This window comes from Hyla sarda, chromosome 1, assembly GCF_029499605.1.
Source record: "Hyla sarda isolate aHylSar1 chromosome 1, aHylSar1.hap1, whole genome shotgun sequence".
NCBI classification, from domain to species: Eukaryota; Metazoa; Chordata; class Amphibia; order Anura; family Hylidae; genus Hyla; species Hyla sarda.
The window spans coordinates 279,034,214-279,042,003 of record NC_079189.1 but is presented as its reverse complement, the minus strand read 5'-3'; positions in this window follow the sequence as shown (position 1 = coordinate 279,042,003).

Below are 7,790 nucleotides of genomic sequence, written 5' to 3'. Positions count from 1 at the left end.
AAATTCATTACGATTTTCATGAAAAATTCGATTCGCAACGAATACGAATATCGCCGCGATTCTATCGCACAAATCGCTTCATTAAACTACATTTTACAGCGTTCCAGGCTATTGGAGACCTAAGATGGTGGATCCACATGTGAGTACATGGGGCAGGGGATTATGGGAGGGCGGGAAACAGCGGCGGGAATGAAGATAGGCGGGCTGACCCTGAATCACATGTGAGATGCAGCCTATCAGTGTTCACTGACCCCTGTGATGTAACACCCCTATATAATCGGTGGCCATCTTCCCTCTGGTCATTTCTCCTATGCACGAGATAGGGAAAGGAAGTGACTGCACGTCTGTGTGCTGATCGCATACAACGGCGTTATACAGCATCCGATCGCTACAAGTAGCGGTGACATCAGCATTAGGGAAAGATACAGGGCACAGTGTTGCTGCAGTTCTGACCGAGAACCATTCTAGCAAAACCTTGTATTCTCCTTACTCAATATAGCAGGCATAGAGGTGCTGCATAGCAGTAACCTGCGTCATTGATCTCACAGCTGTTTTACCTGTATGAAGCATCTAATCTCCTCTTTTTTCAGCCCAATTGAGTTTTTTCTGTTGCTCCACAAATCTGATTCTCACAGTTGTGTGACAGAGTGCAATTTAGGGTTTAATCCCTGTAAAAAAAAAAATTCTGTGGTGCTGCCCAGTTGGGTCCTGCTGCTGTTCAGAAATAAGTCATATTAGTGTGGACTTTAGTGCCCTTTTACCATTTTTCACCTGTTACTCTGTCTCTGGGCTGAATTCAGTGTTATACCTCACGGTATACACCTGCCAGTGTATGAAAGAAAAAAAAAAGGTTTTCCTGCGTACAAATACGCTTAACAGTGGCCTTATCATTGCAAAAGGCCTACATACAAGCAAATAGCGTACCATATACTACCTTTTTTTCTGTCTCTGTGCTAAATTAAGTGTTATACCACACGTTATTCACCTGCTGGTGTATAAAAGAAAAAAAAAAAAAAGGTTTTCCTGCGTACAAATACGCTTAACAGTGGCCTTATCATTGCAAAGGGCCTACATACAAGCAAATAGCGTACCATATACTCCCTTTTTTTCTGTCTCTGTGCTAAATTCAGTGTTATACCACACTTTATACACCTGCCGGTGTATTAAAGAAAAAAAAAAGTTTTTCCAGCATACAAATACGCTTAACAGTGGCCTTATCATTGCAAAAGGCCTACATACAAGCAAATAGCGTACCATATACTACCTTTTTTTCTGTCTCTGTGCTAAATTAAGTGTTATACCACACGTTATTCACCTGCTGGTGTATAAAAGAAAAAAAAAAAAAAGGTTTTCCTGCGTACAAATACGCTTAACAGTGGCCTTATCATTGCAAAGGGCCTACATACAAGCAAATAGCGTACCATATACTCCCTTTTTTTCTGTCTCTGTGCTAAATTCAGTGTTATACCACACTTTATACACCTGCCGGTGTATTAAAGAAAAAAAAAAGTTTTTCCAGCATACAAATACGCTTAACAGTGGCCTTATCATTGCAAAGGGCCTACATACAAGCAAATAGCGTACCATATACTACCTTTTTTTCTGTCTCTGTGCTAAATTAAGTGTTATACCACACGTTATACACCTGCCGGTGTATGAAAGCAAATAGCAACAAGCAAATAGCGTACCATATACCACCTTTTTTTCTGTATTTCTGTCTCTGTGCTAAATTCAGTGCTATTCCACACATTAGTATACACCGGCTGGTGTATACAATAAAAAAAAGAGTTTTTTTCTGCGTATAAATACGCTTAACAGTACCCTCATCATTGCAAAGGGCATACATAGAACCAAGTAGTGTACTATTTACTACCTGTTATTCTGTCTCTGTGCTAGATTCAATGCTATTCCACACATTAGTATACACCTGCTGGTGTATTTAAAAAAAAAAGTGTTTTTTTTGCGTAGAGATACGCATACCAGTGCGCTCATCATTGCAAAGGGCATACATACAACAAAGGAGTGTACTATTTAGTAACTGTTATTCTGTCTAGGCCTATATACTTTGAAAGGACAGCCGTAAGTAATTGCCTGCTGATGTTCTATACACTCATAAATGCACTAAGTATGTCAGGCAGGGAAGTGCCAGGACGTGCACAGAGAAGGGGCAGAGGCCTACATACGTCAGGCAGAGTTGGCAGCAGACTTGGGGCGAGTGGCAGCAGGAGTCGCAGCAATAGGCCTGAGCTCCCGATAACACCCAGTGGTCGTGTCGTCGACCCATCTCTCCTCGTCAATTGGTTTGCACACTCATCCCCATCATCACAAGCGACATCTGACAACCCCAGTCAAGAGTCGGTGGGTTCCTCAGACACAACCCTCAGTTGGCATGGCCCGGGAGCAGTCCCCGTAATCCCATTGCCTTTGTCCTATGCTGTTCCTTCTCCCAAAGAAGTATCTCATGCTTGGGGTTCAGCTCCACTATTTAGTGAGGATGATGTAATAGAGGATAGTCAGCATCTAATGGGCAGCCAAGAATGTGAGGAGACATGCGTCGCTTGCTCCACAAGGCGGGCAAGTAGTGATGCGGAGAGTGACGTGGGAGGCGGTGTTTCAATTGTTCAGGGTCCTGAGGCAGACACTGTTGTGGAACACGAGGATTACATCAGTGACATGCACACATCTTTTGATGATGATGAAGCCGATCGCAATTGGAAGCCGGGTGCAGAAGCCGGGGCTTCATCATCATCAGGAAAAGAGATTTGCTCTTTGTCTATGAGGCAGCAAGGCGGTAGCACGGTTGGCAATCAGCGTGGTGGTGGCAGTAGTGGAAATTCAGGAGCCAAACGTGCCAGGGGGAGACCACCTGCTTCGCGGCAAGCTACCATTCGGGGAGGTAGTGAAACAGGGGTTCCTGGAGACGGCGCCAAGAGCAGCGAAATAGTGCGGACTGCGGGTGGGAAAATCAGCTACTCTGCGGTGTGGTTGTTCTTCATAAAGAATCCGGAGGACCATAGCGTAGTCACATGCAAAATCTGTCGGCAGAAAGTGAAGCGTGGCCAGGGTCCCAATCTCGGCACCACGGCCCTGCGTCAACACATGATTCGCCACCATAAAGCGGCCTGGGATAACTGTGGCTCCGATGTAGTGGTCCAGCCTGCCGCATCACCCAGTGGCCATCCGCTCCCTCCGTCATCCAGCCAAGGCTCCACCACCTCAGCCGAAGGGAGCATTGTGTCAAACCCTCCTTCTTGCGCTCCTGCTTCTTCCGCTCGTAGTCAGCCATTCCGCCAACAATCGATCGGCGAAGCCATGCCCAAGAGACAACAGTATGCGCCCACTCATCCAACGGCGCAGAAGTTGAATGTGCTCCTGTCCAAGTTGTTGGTGTTGCAGTCCCTCCCTTTCCAACTGGTGGACTCTGCAGCTTACAGGGAATTGATGGCTTGTGCCGAGCCGAGGTGGAGAGTCCCAAGCCGTCATTTCTTTGCCAAGAAGGCAGTACCAGCCCTGCATAAGTTTGTACAAGAGAAGGTGGGCCAGTCCTTGAGCCTGTCGGTGTGTTCAAAAGTGCACGGCAGCGCCGACGTGTGGAGCTGTAACTACAGGCAGGGACAATACATATCTTTTACGGCCCACAACAGCAACTTGGACAGGTCACACCGCTTCCTCCTCCACGCTCTCGCAGTTGGTCCTTTTACAGTGTGCGCCTCCTCCTCCTCCTCCCCGTGTCCTCGGCCTCCACTGCACGTCCAAATCTCTGTGGCCCTTCATTGTACCACGTGTATAGGGCACAGCGGTGTCAAGCCGTCCTTCACATGGTTTGCCTTGGCGAACGGAGTCACACAGGGGAGGAACTGCTAAAGTTCACTAGGGAAGAAATCCGAGTATGGCTTACTCCACGAAATCTGTAAATGGGAACCACGGTGACCGACAATGGGAAGAATATTGTGGCCGCGCTGCAACAAGGAAGTGTGAACCATTCGCCCTGCATTGCACACATGTTGAATCTGGTTGTCAAGAAGTTCATCAAGTCTTCACCCCATTTGCAAATACGTCCTGACAATGGCAAGGAAACTGTGCATGCATTTCAGCCACTCGTACACCGCCAAGCACACTTTGCTTGAGCTGCAGCGTCAGAACGGTATCCCACAACATAGTCTCATTTGTGACGTTGCCACACGTTGGAATTCCACCCTCCATATGTTGGACAGACTATACAAACAAAGAAAAGCCATCACAGATTTTTTGATGATACAAGCAGATAGGAGTACTCCCCTGTGTAACTTCAATGTGAACAAGTGGCAGCTCATACGTGACACCTGCCGTTTGCTGAGGCCCTTTGAGGAAGCCACGTTTTTTGTTAGTCGCTCGAATCACGCCATGAACGACGTAATTCCACTCCTACATTTACTCCAAAAAATGATTGAAAACATGGTTGGTCACGGCAATGGAGACGTTGCGCCTACATCAGAAGGCTACATGAGTCCTGTGGGGAATGAACTGGAGGAGGAGGATGAGGGGCAGAGCGGAGCACAGTTTACGGTGGATTAGATGGCCGGTGTTTCTGGTCATTGGACAGGAGAGGAGGAGCAGCCAGAGGAGCTGGAGGGTTATTACAAGGGAGGTGAGACAGAAGACCCAGACACACTGTGGCAGTATGCAGTGGAGATGGAGGCAGGTAGTCCCAGCGAGTCACTGTCACAAATGGCACGATGCATGCTGAGTTGCTTGCGTAGTGACCCCCGAATTGTCAAAAATTCGTCAGTGCGATGACTTCTCGATCTCCACCTTATTAGACCCTCGCTACTGGCCCAGAATGGGGGCCTTTTTTACACCCACTGAGAGGGAGGACAAACTGACCTACTTCAGGGAGCTTCTACGTAGTCGGTTGGCCGATGCTAATCGGCCACATGGTCCATCCACTCGCAGGTCTGACTCAGGGGGGCCCTCTGCGCTCACCTTCCACTGCCACGGCTGCTGGGGAGGGGAGGGGTGACAGGAGCAGTATCGGCTCAATCAGCAGCAGCCTGAGTCTACAGTCGCTGATGAGTAGCTTCCTTCAGCCGCATAGTGAAGCTACTCATCAGCAGCAGGCGGACATGGAGCAGGACCTGAACCAGCAGGTGGCGCTTACCTCGACATGACCCTGCCAACAACCGTTGAAGATCCGCTGGACTTCTGGGCAGCCAAACTTGATTTATGGACGCAACTAGCGGAGTTTGTCCTGGAAAAGCTGTCCTGCCCGGCCAGTAGTGTGCAATCAGAGCGGGTATTTAGTGCGGCCGGGGCCATAGTCACCCCAAGGCGAACTCGTCTGTCCACAAAAAATGTGGAGAGACTGACGTTTGTCAAGATGAATCAGGGATGGATCAGCCAGGATTTCTAGCCACCAATGACAGATGGATCTGAGTAGATTAACCATGCTCCTACAACAAAATTTTCTCTATTGTGGTTGGTTATGAAACCCTCTGAGGCAGGCCTGGGCATTGTACAGCCCGCTTGCCACATATGGCCCTTTGATTGGCTCTGACTGGCCCGCGATGATTGGGGGACAACTATGCTGCCTAATCTGGGGGACAACTATGCTCCTAATCTGGGGGACATCTATGCTGCCTAATCTGGGGGACATCTATGCTGCCTAATCTGGGTGACATCTATGCTGCCTAATCTGGGGGACAACTATGCTCCTTATCTGGGGGACAACTATGCTCCTAATCTGGGGGACAACTAAACTCCTAATCTGGTGGACATTAATGCTGCCTAATCTGGGGGACAAGTATGCTCCTAATCTGGGGGACATCTATACTGCCTACTCTGAGGGACAAGTATGCTCCTAATCTGGGGGACATCTATGCTGTCTAATCTGAGGGACATCTATGCTGCCTAATCTGGGGGACATCTATCCTCCTAATCTGGGGTACATCTATGCTGCCTAATCTGAAGGACATCTATGCTGCCTAATCTGGGTGACATCTATGCTGCCTAATCTGGGTGACATCTATGCTGCCTAATCTGGGGGACATCTATGCTGCCAAATCTGGGGGACAAGCATGCTCCTTATCCGGGGGACATCTATGCTGCCTAATCTGGGTGACATCTATGCTGCCTAATCTGGGGGACATCTATGCTGCCAAATCTGGGGGACAAGCATGCTCCTTATCCGGGGGACATCTATGCTGCCTACTCTGGGGGACAAGTATGCTCCTAATCTGGGGGACATCTATGCTGCCTAATCTGGGGGACAACTATGCTCCTTATCTGGGGGACAACTATGCTCCTAATCTGGGGGACATGTATGCTGCCTAATCTGGGTGACATCTATGCTGCCTAATCTAGGGGACAACTATGCTCCTAATATGGGGAAAACTGATGCTTCTGGCCTTGGGCCTATAATTTTTTGAAGTTTAGCAGTAGCTAAATACATGCTTAATGCAAATGTCATCATTGATCTTTAAATGTAAGGGGTTATGAAACCCTCTTGGGTACTGCGAATGACTGCTCCAGACTCATTATGTGTCTTTCACAAACTACTTGCCTCCCTGGTGCCTCAGGCCTTGGGCCTATAATTTTTTGAAGTTTAGCAGTAGCTAAATACATGCTTAATGCAAATATAATCATTGATCTTTAAATGTAAGGGGTTATGAAAACCTCTTGGGTACTGTAAATGCATGATCCAGACTCATTCTGTGTCTTTCAGGAACTACTTGCCTCCCTGGTGCCTCTGGCCTTGGGCCTTAGCAGTAGCTAAATACATGCTTAATGCAAATTTCAACAATTATCGTTAAATTCTCGGCGCTCTGCCAGGGCCTTCTCCTTCCCCGCCTGGGCCGATCCGAGGACCTCACTAACCAACTCACTAACTAATCCAATCGCTTATAGCGACGGGCGGTGTGTACAAAGGGCAGGGACTTAATCAATGCCAGCTTATGACCCTCACTTACTGGTAATTCCTCGTTTTAAGGTTAAATAATTGCAATCCCAGATCCCTATCACGAACTGGTTTCACGCTAATCCGTTCAGTGGAGCGCTAGTGCGGCCCAGGACATCTGAGGCCATAACACACCTGTTATTGCTCAATCTCGCAATTGATCAGGCAAGGTACGGGGTTATTATAGCCTCTTGGGTACTGCTGAGGCCTACTCCTGACTGCTCCTGGTGCAATGTATGGGGTAATTAAACACTCTTGGGTAGTGTTATTGTTAAATTTACTGATAATTTTATCAGTAATAAAATTGAATTTTGCAGAATGATAACCATTACACAACGAAACGCTTGTTGCGTGTGATTTTTTAATGAAAAAATAAATAAATATGGAGAGGGATTAACTCTGCTTAATAATTTTTGGCGATTAGAATCCTTTTGTGATCTGATCTTTTGGAGACAGATGCGCTTACACACATGTAATAATTTTTTTAACCAAATTTGAAACATTGTGTGGTTTATTATTTTTGAGAAGAATGTCTTTTGGTGGTCCACCGTCCTGCATTGTAGAGTCTTCTGAACTGCTGTATATGCGCTTGTTTTTAAAAAACAGGTATTTTGTCAGACAATTTCAATAAAATTTTGCATTTTTTTGGGGGTGGATTATGAAGCCCGGGTGTGTACTCGTGCATCAGCCAACTCCAGGCTGTGTCTTTCAGGCAATCTATGGGTTCCTGATGCCGCAGAGGTGGGGCCTGGGTCTGGGAATTAAAAATTTTTGGATTGCGGGTGCTACCAAAAAAGATGGACACACCCTTATCCGTTCAGTGGAGCGCGCCTGCGGCCCCGGACATCTGAGGGCATAA